This window comes from Oryzias latipes, chromosome 11, assembly GCF_053564925.1.
Source record: "Oryzias latipes strain Hd-rR chromosome 11, Olatipes_Hd-rR_3.1".
Lineage (NCBI taxonomy): Eukaryota > Metazoa > Chordata > Actinopteri > Beloniformes > Adrianichthyidae > Oryzias > Oryzias latipes.
This window is the reverse complement of record NC_136247.1, coordinates 5277579-5292035: the sequence shown is the minus strand read 5'-3', so window position 1 is coordinate 5292035 and position 14457 is coordinate 5277579. Positions and strand designations below refer to the sequence as shown.

Sequence of the window (14457 nt, the reverse complement as noted above, 5' to 3'; positions counted from 1 at the left end):
CAGAAGGTGTGGCCACACATGCAATGCTGGTGTCTCCTATAATGTGCAGCTGTCAGTAGGAAACGTGTGGAGGAAGAATAGGAAACAAAAGACTGAAAGGTGATAAAAGTTTATTGGATTGAAAAATAGATACAATTTCACAGACATTTCGTGTTCTGCAGTTTTTCTTGAAGCTGTAACGATTTGTGCAAAATCAACATTTTATGTAGGTTTGACACTAAATGTAGCTTATTGACACATTTTAAAGTGCAGGATGTGAGGAGGAAGAACTGTTCAAGATTCTAACTTTGAGAATCAATAAAAATAGAACAGATTTTTAACAGACGCTGTACTTTGAAAGCTAATCCACAACATGATGGTTCTGAAGCAAAGAAAGAGTTCATCAATCAGGTTCAAAGGTTGAACACAAAGCAGAAGCTTGATAGATTCACAGACATTCAGTAAAGGTGGAAATCAATGTTTTTACTGTGTTTGTGTTGTCTTTAAAAACCTCATTTTTTTGTTTATTATCTTACTTATTTAAGTAAGATTTTATAGTGGTGGTGGTGGTGGGGGGGGGGGGGGGTCTCCATTTATAGATAAACCAAATCCTACTTGTGCTTTCTTTATTGTTTTTTAAATTGCTAAACTTTTTCGAGGGAGATTTTCTTTTTCGGACGTTCCCTGAATGTCTCGGACTAGTCACCTACTGGACTCCAGCGTGAAAGGTTCGGATCAGAACCGCTCTGGGTTCGGCTTTTGTGCTTCCGTGTCCTACTTCTCCCGAACAACCTGAGTCCAAACGACGGTGAGGAGCAGAATTCTGCTTTCTGAGCTTCACACATGCGACAATCATGAGAAGACGAGCAGCTCATGCGTGGCGGTTAAGATCAAAGAAATTGTTCAAAGCTTTTAGGGAAACGAAAGACGACGGCCGCCGTGTTTGCTCAATTAGTTCACTTTCTGGAGTGATTTAAGTCGATATTACGAGATTATAACTACTGCTTTCGTGAGATAACGGAATAGATGTGTTGCTCGTCTTGTCGAAAACACAGTTTAATGATGTGTTATTAGTAGAAAACAAAAACAAATTTAATTGTTGCTAACGTTCAAAGCTCTAATCTAAATAAATGGCGGATTTGAAAGTAGTTTCTGGCCCGCTAATTTCACCAAATTTCCATTCCGTTCCAGTAAATAACGTTAAACTTCTTATTTATTGCTGACTGTGGGTGTTTGTCGTCAATTTCTCTGCATTTGGACGGCCAGAAAGCGCGTAGAAAAGGTCCAGTTATTTGATCATTTGATCACTGTTTTTTTAGGACTACGGCAGTTGTCCTAAAGCGAGGTGATAAGGACACGTCTACAACTTGGGTGACTCCAACACGCTGGTTCACTCTAAGAAAAGCAGTAATAAAGTAATAGTATGGATTTATGTGGAGTTTGTTTGAACAATAGTGAGTACTTGTAATGTTTTAGAGGTTATTTATGTTGACTTACTGAGAAACTGCTATTGTTTGTCTGGGGTGTTTTGGTGTACTTTATTGACGGTCCCCGTCTGCCTCTGTAGCTTCACATCGAAGTAAACTCAGGCTGTGACTCGTTTTCTGCTTCACCACAGACACAAATAAAAAGTTTACACTAGTCAATAGAACTATATCCAACGTCATGTTTGTGGATAAAGTTAGTATGAAAAAAACAAAGCAGACCGGTGACCGGATGTGTCTGTGACACGAACACATTCTCAACTTCTAATTGCAGCTCATCTTATATGTTTGATGAGCAAATGAAGTTATTTGCCTTTATAGTTCTTGAAATACTGGAACAAAATTCCACAGAATAAATATAATGAAGATCCACCGTTTCTTTATTTTAGTTGAATGCAACGCTTCCATGTAATGAATCTCCAGGTGGAGCGGTGAAACAGCGGCACCATGTGGCAGATCTACAGCAGGTATTTTCTGCATTAAACATGACTGGATCTTTGTGTTTAGAAACAGGATTTTTGAAGTAGAATTTTACCTCACAGGTGCTCACAATGTATTTAAAGAATTTCAGAGGCAGCATATTGGAGAAAAAGCAGGAAATGGTCAGAATTTAGTTCAACCAGGAGCCGACAGGCTCTCAACAGGGAAGCAAGCCACTCAGGATCGTCTCCGCACCAATGAAAGTGTATAATCCTGGTCTTTGATGGGTTCTTCTTATTGAATTTAGGTCCATGTGGGTTCTGTCCGTCCTGTTGCTGGAAGCAGAAGCACAGACTCTCGTCTGAGCTGATTTTTCTGCAGCGAGTCGTCGTCGCTCTGGCTTCCTGCTTGAAGACAGCAGCAGAATGACGTCAGTCTGACGCCATCAGACCAGTTTTCTTTTTCTCCACACAGATCCTTGTCCTAAAGAGCGTCTCCACCCCTGTGTGTATAACCATCAGCACACGGGGGTTGGTTGGAGCTGCTGGTGGGTTGTTAAAGGTTCACAGATCCTCCATCTGGGGTTGGAGAGGAGGGGTAATGACTCTGCTTTTTGTTTCAGTGTTTCCAGCAATCCAGTCACGCTGGTTTGACATCACACAGCCCCCGTCTCTCTCCCAGCATGCCTCTGAAGAACAATGAGGTAAACAAACAAACAAACAAACAAAAACATAAATGAAGCATTTCAGACCCAAATGTAGTGAAAGATTGAATGGAAAAGTTGTATCTGAAAAGATGTGGTTTCATGACATCCAAAAGATTTTGTCTTTCCAGAGTTTCTATTGATTGTGGCCTCCTATAAAGTCCACAGCGTTGTGTCAGGACACACCTGTGGGATGTAAAGAGCAAAGGAAAGAGCGGTTGAAAAAGAAGTGACAGAGAGGAGCTCCTTGCACTAGTTCTCTAGTGCATCTACTAAAATTGGAACGATACAGAGAAGATTAGCATGGCCCCTGCGCAAGGATGACACGCAAATTCGTGAAGCGTTCCTCATTTTCTCTTTTAAAAAACAATTTCACCCATCTGTGTGTCCTTGTTTTAATAAACATAGCCCTTAATGTGACACATCAAGCTAATATCAGACAAATTTTAATAGAGTTCATAGTAAAAGTTTCAGGAAAACTCACAGCAGACAAAATTGTAGATGTAAATTAAAGCCGCAAGCGGCATTGTATAGCCAGTAGGCGCTACCCGCTTCTACGCACCACCTCCGCTATCGCTGCCCACCTCCATGCAGCTCAGCCGCCCTCACCGCCCAAAAAATGCATATACTAACCATGGTAACTATGGGAGTTATGCTGATGTGGCTAAAAGTGCTAGCATTGCGATCAGCATCATCAACTCACTCACTAAAACACATTGCTCCATTAGTAAGAGCTACATATCATAAGTCGATAGACTATCCACATTTTCTTTTTTTAAATGGCGGCTTTCTGTTGATTTTATCTCCATAGCAACCATTTTATGTTTTGGTTGCCAGGGAATAACGAACAGAACAATGTCAGTTTCAGACGGATCAGAAAAAGTAAACTTTTGGATGTCCTTAGCAACAGATGTTTTTTGCTAACCGCGCCCACATTCCTTATATGGCCATATCCAGTGTTCTTCATTATGTTCAGTTCCAGCCATGGATGCATGCATTCAAATTTCACAGCATTCCATTGAAAAACATAAGAGGTATAACAGTGCGCCACATTTGCTGGCTCGCCACGCGGACACCAGGTCCAAATCTTCAACTTGTAATTGTGACATTTTTTCCACAGTAGCTTGACAATGATGCCCAAGAAGTTACGAGACGATCGCTAAAAAATTGTCAAATTCGGTACTGGAGCAAATTTTGGTCCTAAAGTGCTTTTTTTGAAAATTCAAGATGGCGGTTTCTTCCCGAGGTCAAAGGGCAACATCATTAACAGCGGCGTTTCCGCTGACTATGAAATTGCGCTATTTGGATTTGCAACAGTAATTTCACCTAATGGAAAAAGAACAATTTTGGAAAAACTCGTCTCTGTAAAATAATCACAAAGTTGTCTGAAATGATTTCAGTGGTGAAAAAGTGTCATTGTGTGAATTAAAGGGACACGTGATGTAACTCTGAGGGTGACAGGTGTTGGACTGAGCTGCCTTGTCTGACCTAAGACACAATCAGAGCCTCAAAGTGATGTGAAGCCTTTGTGTGAACAGTTTGTGTTGTTCTGTGTGAACAGTTTGTGTTGTTTTGTGCTTCTTTTTCAGATTTATTCAGCAACCTGAAGCTGCCTGAAGGGACGAGAGAAGATGGAGCTACAATTCCTCAGGAAGACTCTTTTTTTAGTGTTAATCAGATGTTTTCATCTCTGCTGGTGTTTTGCTAAAAAAAAACATCATTTCTAGTTTGGAAATGCAGCTCATCTGTCTAGATTTATTGCAAAGTTTTATGTTTATTCATTCCATAAGTTAGAATGACTTCTGTAGAGTTCTTCTTCACATCCTGTTCTGTTTCAATAAACCATGTTGTGACAAACCTTCATGGAAACTCATTTTTAGCCAAATCCCTACCTGTTCAAATGAAAGAACAGAACACAACCTTACCAACATTTGATTTATTTTTCAATCCATAACATGTAAAATAGGTTTTTCAATAGTCTTAAATGGTCCTTGGATCTTTTCATTTCTTCCCTCCATTCCTCCACACTCTTCCCGTCTGCAGCTGCGCAGTTAGGCGTCCCAGAAATCCGTTTCTGCAGGTGGTCTGCACAACCTGTCGGCGGACTTCTGTCCCTGCTGGAAGGTCTTGCTCTGGTGCTGCAGCTGCTGCCTCCAACACTTTCCTCCTCCTGAAGGCGGTGGTCCTGGGCACACGCTCAGGAGGAGGAGGAGGTGATGGTGGTGGAGCCTCAGGGGCGGCTAGGATTCATCATTGGAACGTGTTGCTGCAGAGGCGTCTTCTCCTCTGGCATCTTGTCGTCGTAGGGCTGTCCCACCTGAACCAATGACAGCCCTTTAGCTGCAGGGAAACAGCAGCGGCAGCAGCAGGAAGGACTCCAGCTTCCTGCTCCTGCACAGCCCTCTCCCATTTTTTTGCCGACTGGAGAACCTGGAGACACAGAGAGGTGCTGGGATTTTAGGAACAGATACAAGATACAGACTGCAGAAGTTGGAGCTCTCACCACTGTGACAGGGTCCTCTGGTTCAGCAGAAACAGCTGAAGTCCAGTCTGAGCCATCAGCCTGGGGTTCCACAGAACTGTGGGAGACTCTCCTTCCCAGGAAAGGAAGAGTTCTTCCTCCTTGTGGGTCTAAAAAGTCCTTCCAGAGGAAAGCATCATTGCAGGTCCACCATTCTTCCTTTATAAACCTTTAAAAGTCGTGAAATGAGCCCTAGAATCTTATTTGCAGCCTTATAATCGTTTTATAATCCGTGCATCGGCATATGTTGACATAACTTACCCAGAATGTGAACCACATACAATTAAGGGTCCAGAAAGAGAGAAAACAAAACAGAAAGGCACAGTTTTACAATCTATTAGAGCATCTTTTACCAAAAACACGCCACAGAAAAGGGAAGAAACTTTTCCACAACACATCAATATCATTTCAGCACTTCAACCCGTCGAGCTCTCGTTAAATCAAAGGAAAAACAGCACTTACGTCCAACCAGGAAGACGGCAGGCATGACAGTAAAAGCCGGGGGGCGGGATCGAGAAATTGGAACAAATCCGGCTCTCTGATTGGACGCCCAAAGTTTGATACTTGAAATTGGAACAAATGCTGCCATCTGATTGGTTGAGAAATTGGAACAATCGGAACAGAGAAAAGTGGGCGCGGCGGATGTTGCTCATTCTTCTCTGTGGGGGGAAGAGGGGAGAAGACGGGCCTCTTGCTGCCGTGCACGAGCTCGTGAGTTCGAGCCCCGCCTTGGGCAATCACAACAAAAGACATTACAATTGTGTCAATTTACAGAAACATGTGTAAAATTATCACAAAGTTGTCTGAAATGATTTCAGTGGTGAAAAAGTGTGAATTAAAGGGACACGTGATGTAACTCTGAGGGTGACAGGTGTTGGATTGAGCTGCCTTGTCTGGCCTAAGACACAATCAGAGCCTCAAAGTGATGTGAAGCCTTTGTGTGAACAGTTTGTGTTGTTCTGTGTGAACAATTTGTGTTGTTTTGTGCTTCTTTTTCAGATTTATTCAGCAACCTGAAGCTGCCTGAAGGGATGAGAGAAGATGGAGCTACAATTCCTCAGGAAGACTCTTTTTTTTAGTGTTAATCAGATGTTTTCATCTCTGCTGGTGTTTTGCTAAAGAAACATCATTTATAGTTTGGAAATGCAGCTCATCTGTCTAGATTTATTGCAAAGTTTTATGTTTATTCATTCCATAAATTACAAGTTAGAGTTCTTCTTCACATCCTGTTCTGTTTCAATAAACTATGTTGTGACAAACCTTCATGGAAACTCATTTTTAGCCAAAGTACTACCTGTTTAATAAAACTAAATAACACAAGCTTTGCAACAAAAAATATTTATGTGTGAAATAAAAAAATATAGATATATTTTTGAAGGTCTTCATTGTTCCTGTTCCCATTTCATCTGTTCCCTCCGCTCCTCCACACTTTTCCCGCCCACACTTGCGCAGTACGACAGCCCAGACATGCGTGTGTGGCCAGTGTCTAGCCTTTTGGGCTGGCCACACTTTCTGCAGGTGTACTGCACAACCTGTCGGCGGACTTTTGTGGCTGGTGGAAGGCCTTCCTCTGGTGCTTCTGCCGCTTTCCTCCTTCTGTCCCCTTCCATCCCGTGCTCCCCCTCCAGCTGGGACCGCTTAGCCTGAGTCAGACGGCGGGCTCCTCCGGGGTCCACCTGGAAGATGCAGTGAGACAGCTGCCTCATGAAGGTGGGATGGAGCTGGTGGCTCTCAGTGGTGACACCTGAGGCAAAGCGGCGCATCAGGTACCAAATGTCAAGTCGAACCACCAGGCAGCTGCCCCCACTCCTACAAGACAAACGTTGAGAGACCTTTAGGACTGAACTGTGTCAGCAGTAGTGCAAACATAGTGAATCTGAGTTGGTACCCAAAACAAGGCAGATGTCTTGGACACGCCGTCTCTGCCGCAGCAGCAGTCGTGATCCACGTAGATGAGCTGGGGGGAGGACCTTGGAGAGTCCATACAGGACTATAGGACTGTCTTCTGTTCAGGTGGGACAACACTGCGACTAGAAGATACTGAAGTCAGAGAAGCTGCTCCTGCTATCATCCTCATCATCAGAAGAGGAAGAAAGCCGAAGCAGCAGCTTCTGTATTTTAGAGAGGGCCTCCATCATGGACACATTTTCCATCAGAAGGTGTGGCCACACATGCAATGCTGGTGTCTCCTATAATGTGCAGCTGTCAGTAGGAAACGTGTGGAGGAAGAATAGGAAACAAAAGACTGAAAGGTGATAAAAGTTTATTGGATTGAAAAATAGATACAATTTCACAGACATTTCGTGTTCTGCAGTTTTTCTTGAAGCTGTAACGATTTGTGCAAAATCAACATTTTATGTAGGTTTGACACTAAATGTAGCTTATTGACACATTTTAAAGTGCAGGATGTGAGGAAGAAGAACTGTTCAAGATTCTAACTTTGAGAATCAATAAAAATAGAACAGATTTTTAACAGACGCTGTACTTTGAAAGCTAATCCACAACATGATGGTTCTGAAGCAAAGAAAGAGTTCATCAATCAGGTTCAAAGGTTGAACACAAAGCAGAAGCTTGATAGATTCACAGACATTCAGTAAAGGTGGAAATCAATGTTTTTACTGTGTTTGTGTTGTCTTTAAAAACCTCATTTTTTTGTTTATTATCTTACTTATTTAAGTAAGATTTTATAGTGGTGGTGGTGGGGGGGGGGGGGGGGGGGTCTCCATTTATAGATAAACCAAATCCTACTTGTGCTCTCTTTATTGTTTTTTAAATTGCTAAACTTTTTCGAGGGAGATTTTCTTTTTCGGACGTTCCCTGAATGTCTCGGACTAGTCACCTACTGGACTCCAGCGTGAAAGGTTCGGATCAGAACCGCTCTGGGTTCGGCTTTTGTGCTTCCGTGTCCTACTTCTCCCGAACAACCTGAGTCCAAACGACGGTGAGGAGCAGAATTCTGCTTTCTGAGCTTCACACATGCGACAATCATGAGAAGACGAGCAGCTCATGCGTGGCGGTTAAGATCAAAGAAATTGTTCAAAGCTTTTAGGGAAACGAAAGACGACGGCCGCCGTGTTTGCTCAATTAGTTCACTTTCTGGAGTGATTTAAGTCGATATTACGAGATTATAACTACTGCTTTCGTGAGATAACGGAATAGATGTGTTGCTCGTCTTGTCGAAAACACAGTTTAATGATGTGTTATTAGTAGAAAACAAAAACAAATTTAATTGTTGCTAACGTTCAAAGCTCTAATCTAAATAAATGGCGGATTTGAAAGTAGTTTCTGGCCCGCTAATTTCACCAAATTTCCATTCCGTTCCAGTAAATAACGTTAAACTTCTTATTTATTGCTGACTGTGGGTGTTTGTCGTCAATTTCTCTGCATTTGGACGGCCAGAAAGCGCGTAGAAAAGGTCCAGTTATTTGATCATTTGATCACTGTTTTTTTAGGACTACGGCAGTTGTCCTAAAGCGAGGTGATAAGGACACGTCTACAACTTGGGTGACTCCAACACGCTGGTTCACTCTAAGAAAAGCAGTAATAAAGTAATAGTATGGATTTATGTGGAGTTTGTTTGAACAATAGTGAGTACTTGTAATGTTTTAGAGGTTATTTATGTTGACTTACTGAGAAACTGCTATTGTTTGTCTGGGGTGTTTTGGTGTACTTTATTGACGGTCCCCGTCTGCCTCTGTAGCTTCACATCGAAGTAAACTCAGGCTGTGACTCGTTTTCTGCTTCACCACAGACACAAATAAAAAGTTTACACTAGTCAATAGAACTATATCCAACGTCATGTTTGTGGATAAAGTTAGTATGAAAAAAACAAAGCAGACCGGTGACCGGATGTGTCTGTGACACGAACACATTCTCAACTTCTAATTGCAGCTCATCTTATATGTTTGATGAGCAAATGAAGTTATTTGCCTTTATAGTTCTTGAAATACTGGAACAAAATTCCACAGAATAAATATAATGAAGATCCACCGTTTCTTTATTTTAGTTGAATGCAACGCTTCCATGTAATGAATCTCCAGGTGGAGCGGTGAAACAGCGGCACCATGTGGCAGATCTACAGCAGGTATTTTCTGCATTAAACATGACTGGATCTTTGTGTTTAGAAACAGGATTTTTGAAGTAGAATTTTACCTCACAGATGCTCACAATGTATTTAAAGAATTTCAGAGGCAGCATATTGGAGAAAAAGCAGGAAATGGTCAGAATTTAGTTCAACCAGGAGCCGACAGGCTCTCAACAGGGAAGCAAGCCACTCAGGATCGTCTCCGCACCAATGAAAGTGTATAATCCTGGTCTTTGATGGGTTCTTCTTATTGAATTTAGGTCCATGTGGGTTCTGTCCGTCCTGTTGCTGGAAGCAGAAGCACAGACTCTCGTCTGAGCTGATTTTTCTGCAGCGAGTCGTCGTCGCTCTGGCTTCCTGCTTGAAGACAGCAGCAGAATGACGTCAGTCTGACGCCATCAGACCAGTTTTCTTTTTCTCCACACAGATCCTTGTCCTAAAGAGCGTCTCCACCCCTGTGTGTATAACCATCAGCACACGGGGGTTGGTTGGAGCTGCTGGTGGGTTGTTAAAGGTTCACAGATCCTCCATCTGGGGTTGGAGAGGAGGGGTAATGACTCTGCTTTTTGTTTCAGTGTTTCCAGCAATCCAGTCACGCTGGTTTGACATCACACAGCCCCCGTCTCTCTCCCAGCATGCCTCTGAAGAACAATGAGGTAAACAAACAAACAAACAAACAAAAACATAAATGAAGCATTTCAGACCCAAATGTAGTGAAAGATTGAATGGAAAAGTTGTATCTGAAAAGATGTGGTTTCATGACATCCAAAAGATTTTGTCTTTCCAGAGTTTCTATTGATTGTGGCCTCCTATAAAGTCCACAGCGTTGTGTCAGGACACACCTGTGGGATGTAAAGAGCAAAGGAAAGAGCGGTTGAAAAAGAAGTGACAGAGAGGAGCTCCTTGCACTAGTTCTCTAGTGCATCTACTAAAATTGGAACGATACAGAGAAGATTAGCATGGCCCCTGCGCAAGGATGACACGCACATTCGTGAAGCGTTCCTCATTTTCTCTTTTAAAAAACAATTTCACCCATCTGTGTGTCCTTGTTTTAATAAACATAGCCCTTAATGTGACACATCAAGCTAATATCAGACAAATTTTAATAGAGTTCATAGTAAAAGTTTCAGGAAAACTCACAGCAGACAAAATTGTAGATGTAAATTAAAGCCGCAAGCGGCATTGTATAGCCAGTAGGCGCTACCCGCTTCTACGCACCACCTCCGCTATCGCTGCCCACCTCCATGCAGCTCAGCCGCCCTCACCGCCCAAAAAATGCATATACTAACCATGCTAACTATGGGAGTTATGCTGATGTGGCTAAAAGTGCTAGCATTGCGATCAGCATCATCAACTCACTCACTAAAACACATTGCTCCATTAGTAAGAGCTACATATCATAAGTCGATAGACTATCCACATTTTCTTTTTTTAAATGGCGGCTTTCTGTTGATTTTATCTCCATAGCAACCATCTTATGTTTTGGTTGCCAGGGAATAACGAACAGAACAATGTCAGTTTCAGACGGATCAGAAAAAGTAAACTTTTGGATGTCCTTAGCAACAGATGTTTTTTGCTAACCGCGCCCACATTCCTTATATGGCCATATCCAGTGTTCTTCATTATGTTCAGTTCCAGCCATGGATGCATGCATTCAAATTTCACAGCATTCCATTGAAAAACATAAGAGGTATAACAGTGCGCCACATTTGCTGGCTCGCCACGCGGACACCAGGTCCAAATCTTCAACTTGTAATTGTGACATTTTTTCCACAGTAGCTTGACAATGATGCCCAAGAAGTTACGAGACGATCGCTAAAAAATTGTCAAATTCGGTACTGGAGCAAATTTTGGTCCTAAAGTGCTTTTTTTGAAAATTCAAGATGGCGGTTTCTTCCCGAGGTCAAAGGGCAACATCATTAACAGCGGCGTTTCCGCTGACTATGAAATTGCGCTATTTGGATTTGCAACAGTAATTTCACCTAATGGAAAAAGAACAATTTTGGAAAAACTCGTCTCTGTAAAATAATCACAAAGTTGTCTGAAATGATTTCAGTGGTGAAAAAGTGTCATTGTGTGAATTAAAGGGACACGTGATGTAACTCTGAGGGTGACAGGTGTTGGACTGAGCTGCCTTGTCTGACCTAAGACACAATCAGAGCCTCAAAGTGATGTGAAGCCTTTGTGTGAACAGTTTGTGTTGTTCTGTGTGAACAGTTTGTGTTGTTTTGTGCTTCTTTTTCAGATTTATTCAGCAACCTGAAGCTGCCTGAAGGGACGAGAGAAGATGGAGCTACAATTCCTCAGGAAGACTCTTTTTTTAGTGTTAATCAGATGTTTTCATCTCTGCTGGTGTTTTGCTAAAAAAAAACATCATTTCTAGTTTGGAAATGCAGCTCATCTGTCTAGATTTATTGCAAAGTTTTATGTTTATTCATTCCATAAGTTAGAATGACTTCTGTAGAGTTCTTCTTCACATCCTGTTCTGTTTCAATAAACCATGTTGTGACAAACCTTCATGGAAACTCATTTTTAGCCAAATCCCTACCTGTTCAAATGAAAGAACAGAACACAACCTTACCAACATTTGATTTATTTTTCAATCCATAACATGTAAAATAGGTTTTTCAATAGTCTTAAATGGTCCTTGGATCTTTTCATTTCTTCCCTCCATTCCTCCACACTCTTCCCGTCTGCAGCTGCGCAGTTAGGCGTCCCAGAAATCCGTTTCTGCAGGTGGTCTGCACAACCTGTCGGCGGACTTCTGTCCCTGCTGGAAGGTCTTGCTCTGGTGCTGCAGCTGCTGCCTCCAACACTTTCCTCCTCCTGAAGGCGGTGGTCCTGGGCACACGCTCAGGAGGAGGAGGAGGTGATGGTGGTGGAGCCTCAGGGGCGGCTAGGATTCATCATTGGAACGTGTTGCTGCAGAGGCGTCTTCTCCTCTGGCATCTTGTCGTCGTAGGGCTGTCCCACCTGAACCAATGACAGCCCTTTAGCTGCAGGGAAACAGCAGCGGCAGCAGCAGGAAGGACTCCAGCTTCCTGCTCCTGCACAGCCCTCTCCCATTTTTTTGCCGACTGGAGAACCTGGAGACACAGAGAGGTGCTGGGATTTTAGGAACAGATACAAGATACAGACTGCAGAAGTTGGAGCTCTCACCACTGTGACAGGGTCCTCTGGTTCAGCAGAAACAGCTGAAGTCCAGTCTGAGCCATCAGCCTGGGGTTCCACAGAACTGTGGGAGACTCTCCTTCCCAGGAAAGGAAGAGTTCTTCCTCCTTGTGGGTCTAAAAAGTCCTTCCAGAGGAAAGCATCATTGCAGGTCCACCATTCTTCCTTTATAAACCTTTAAAAGTCGTGAAATGAGCCCTAGAATCTTATTTGCAGCCTTATAATCGTTTTATAATCCGTGCATCGGCATATGTTGACATAACTTACCCAGAATGTGAACCACATACAATTAAGGGTCCAGAAAGAGAGAAAACAAAACAGAAAGGCACAGTTTTACAATCTATTAGAGCATCTTTTACCAAAAACACGCCACAGAAAAGGGAAGAAACTTTTCCACAACACATCAATATCATTTCAGCACTTCAACCCGTCGAGCTCTCGTTAAATCAAAGGAAAAACAGCACTTACGTCCAACCAGGAAGACGGCAGGCATGACAGTAAAAGCCGGGGGGCGGGATCGAGAAATTGGAACAAATCCGGCTCTCTGATTGGACGCCCAAAGTTTGATACTTGAAATTGGAACAAATGCTGCCATCTGATTGGTTGAGAAATTGGAACAATCGGAACAGAGAAAAGTGGGCGCGGCGGATGTTGCTCATTCTTCTCTGTGGGGGGAAGAGGGGAGAAGACGGGCCTCTTGCTGCCGTGCACGAGCTCGTGAGTTCGAGCCCCGCCTTGGGCAATCACAACAAAAGACATTACAATTGTGTCAATTTACAGAAACATGTGTAAAATTATCACAAAGTTGTCTGAAATGATTTCAGTGGTGAAAAAGTGTGAATTAAAGGGACACGTGATGTAACTCTGAGGGTGACAGGTGTTGGATTGAGCTGCCTTGTCTGGCCTAAGACACAATCAGAGCCTCAAAGTGATGTGAAGCCTTTGTGTGAACAGTTTGTGTTGTTCTGTGTGAACAATTTGTGTTGTTTGTGCTTCTTTTTCAGATTTATTCAGCAACCTGAAGCTGCCTGAAGGGATGAGAGAAGATGGAGCTACAATTCCTCAGGAAGACTCTTTTTTTAGTGTTAATCAGATGTTTTCATCTCTGCTGGTGTTTTGCTAAAGAAACATCATTTATAGTTTGGAAATGCAGCTCATCTGTCTAGATTTATTGCAAAGTTTTATGTTTATTCATTCCATAAATTACAAGTTAGAGTTCTTCTTCACATCCTGTTCTGTTTCAATAAACTATGTTGTGACAAACCTTCATGGAAACTCATTTTTAGCCAAAGTACTACCTGTTTAATAAAACTAAATAACACAAGCTTTGCAACAAAAAATATTTATGTGTGAAATAAAAAAATATAGATATATTTTTGAAGGTCTTCATTGTTCCTGTTCCCATTTCATCTGTTCCCTCCGCTCCTCCACACTTTTCCCGCCCACACTTGCGCAGTACGACAGCCCAGACATGCGTGTGTGGCCAGTGTCTAGCCTTTTGGGCTGGCCACACTTTCTGCAGGTGTACTGCACAACCTGTCGGCGGACTTTTGTGGCTGGTGGAAGGCCTTCCTCTGGTGCTTCTGCTTCTACCGCTTTCCTCCTTCTGTCCCCTTCCATCCCGTGCTCCCCCTCCAGCTGGGACCGCTTAGCCTGAGTCAGACGGCGGGCTCCTCCGGGGTCCACCTGGAAGATGCAGTGAGACAGCTGCCTCATGAAGGTGGGATGGAGCTGGTGGCTCTCAGTGGTGACACCTGAGGCAAAGCGGCGCATCAGGTACCAAATGTCAAGTCGAACCACCAGGCAGCTGCCCCCACTCCTACAAGACAAACGTTGAGAGACCTTTAGGACTGAACTGTGTCAGCAGTAGTGCAAACATAGTGAATCTGAGTTGGTACCCAAAACAAGGCAGATGTCTTGGACACGCCGTCTCTGCCGCAGCAGCAGTCGTGATCCACGTAGATGAGCTGGGGGGAGGACCTTGGAGAGTCCATACAGGACTAAAGGACTGTCTTCTGTTCAGGTGGGACAACACTGCGACTAGAAGATACTGAAGTCAGAGAAGCTGCTCCTGCTATCATCCTCATCATCAGAA

General features: G+C 43.0%; 4 long non-coding RNA genes and 2 other non-coding genes across 10 annotated transcripts; 4 read left to right on the top strand and 2 right to left on the bottom strand.

Moving 5' to 3' along the window:
* Positions 1–405: 405 nt before the first annotated feature.
* LOC144995164 (uncharacterized) lies at positions 406–6367 on the top strand. 3 transcript variants are annotated; one of them, XR_013658828.1, is made up of 5 exons: positions 406–787; positions 1853–1930; positions 2191–2430; positions 2506–2586; positions 4176–4443. It is a non-coding gene; the product is annotated as an uncharacterized LOC144995164 (long non-coding RNA). The 3 variants fall into 3 exon arrangements; XR_013658829.1 differs by lacking the exon at positions 4176–4443 and adding an exon at positions 6107–6367 and having other exon boundaries at positions 576–787; positions 2358–2430; XR_013658827.1 differs by having other exon boundaries at positions 576–787; positions 2358–2430.
* Positions 2836–2941, top strand: LOC144995704 (U6 spliceosomal RNA). Its single transcript, XR_013659215.1, has one exon. It is a non-coding gene; the product is annotated as a U6 spliceosomal RNA (small nuclear RNA).
* LOC144995166 (uncharacterized) lies at positions 4508–5600 on the bottom strand. Its single transcript, XR_013658830.1, has 3 exons — positions 5570–5600; positions 5090–5266; positions 4508–5016 (listed from the first exon to the last, which is right to left on the bottom strand). It is a non-coding gene; the product is annotated as an uncharacterized LOC144995166 (long non-coding RNA).
* A 1497-nt stretch (positions 6368–7864) lies between the features above and the next one.
* Positions 7865–13626, top strand: LOC144995158 (uncharacterized). 3 transcript variants are annotated; one of them, XR_013658819.1, is made up of 5 exons: positions 7865–8048; positions 9114–9191; positions 9619–9691; positions 9767–9847; positions 13367–13626. It is a non-coding gene; the product is annotated as an uncharacterized LOC144995158 (long non-coding RNA). The 3 variants fall into 3 exon arrangements; XR_013658817.1 differs by lacking the exon at positions 13367–13626 and adding an exon at positions 11437–11704; XR_013658818.1 differs by lacking the exon at positions 13367–13626 and adding an exon at positions 11437–11704 and having other exon boundaries at positions 9452–9691.
* On the top strand, positions 10097–10202 carry LOC144995711 (U6 spliceosomal RNA). Its single transcript, XR_013659221.1, has one exon. It is a non-coding gene; the product is annotated as a U6 spliceosomal RNA (small nuclear RNA).
* LOC144995161 (uncharacterized) lies at positions 11769–12861 on the bottom strand. Its single transcript, XR_013658824.1, has 3 exons — positions 12831–12861; positions 12351–12527; positions 11769–12277 (listed from the first exon to the last, which is right to left on the bottom strand). It is a non-coding gene; the product is annotated as an uncharacterized LOC144995161 (long non-coding RNA).
* Positions 13627–14457: the final 831 nt, after the last annotated feature.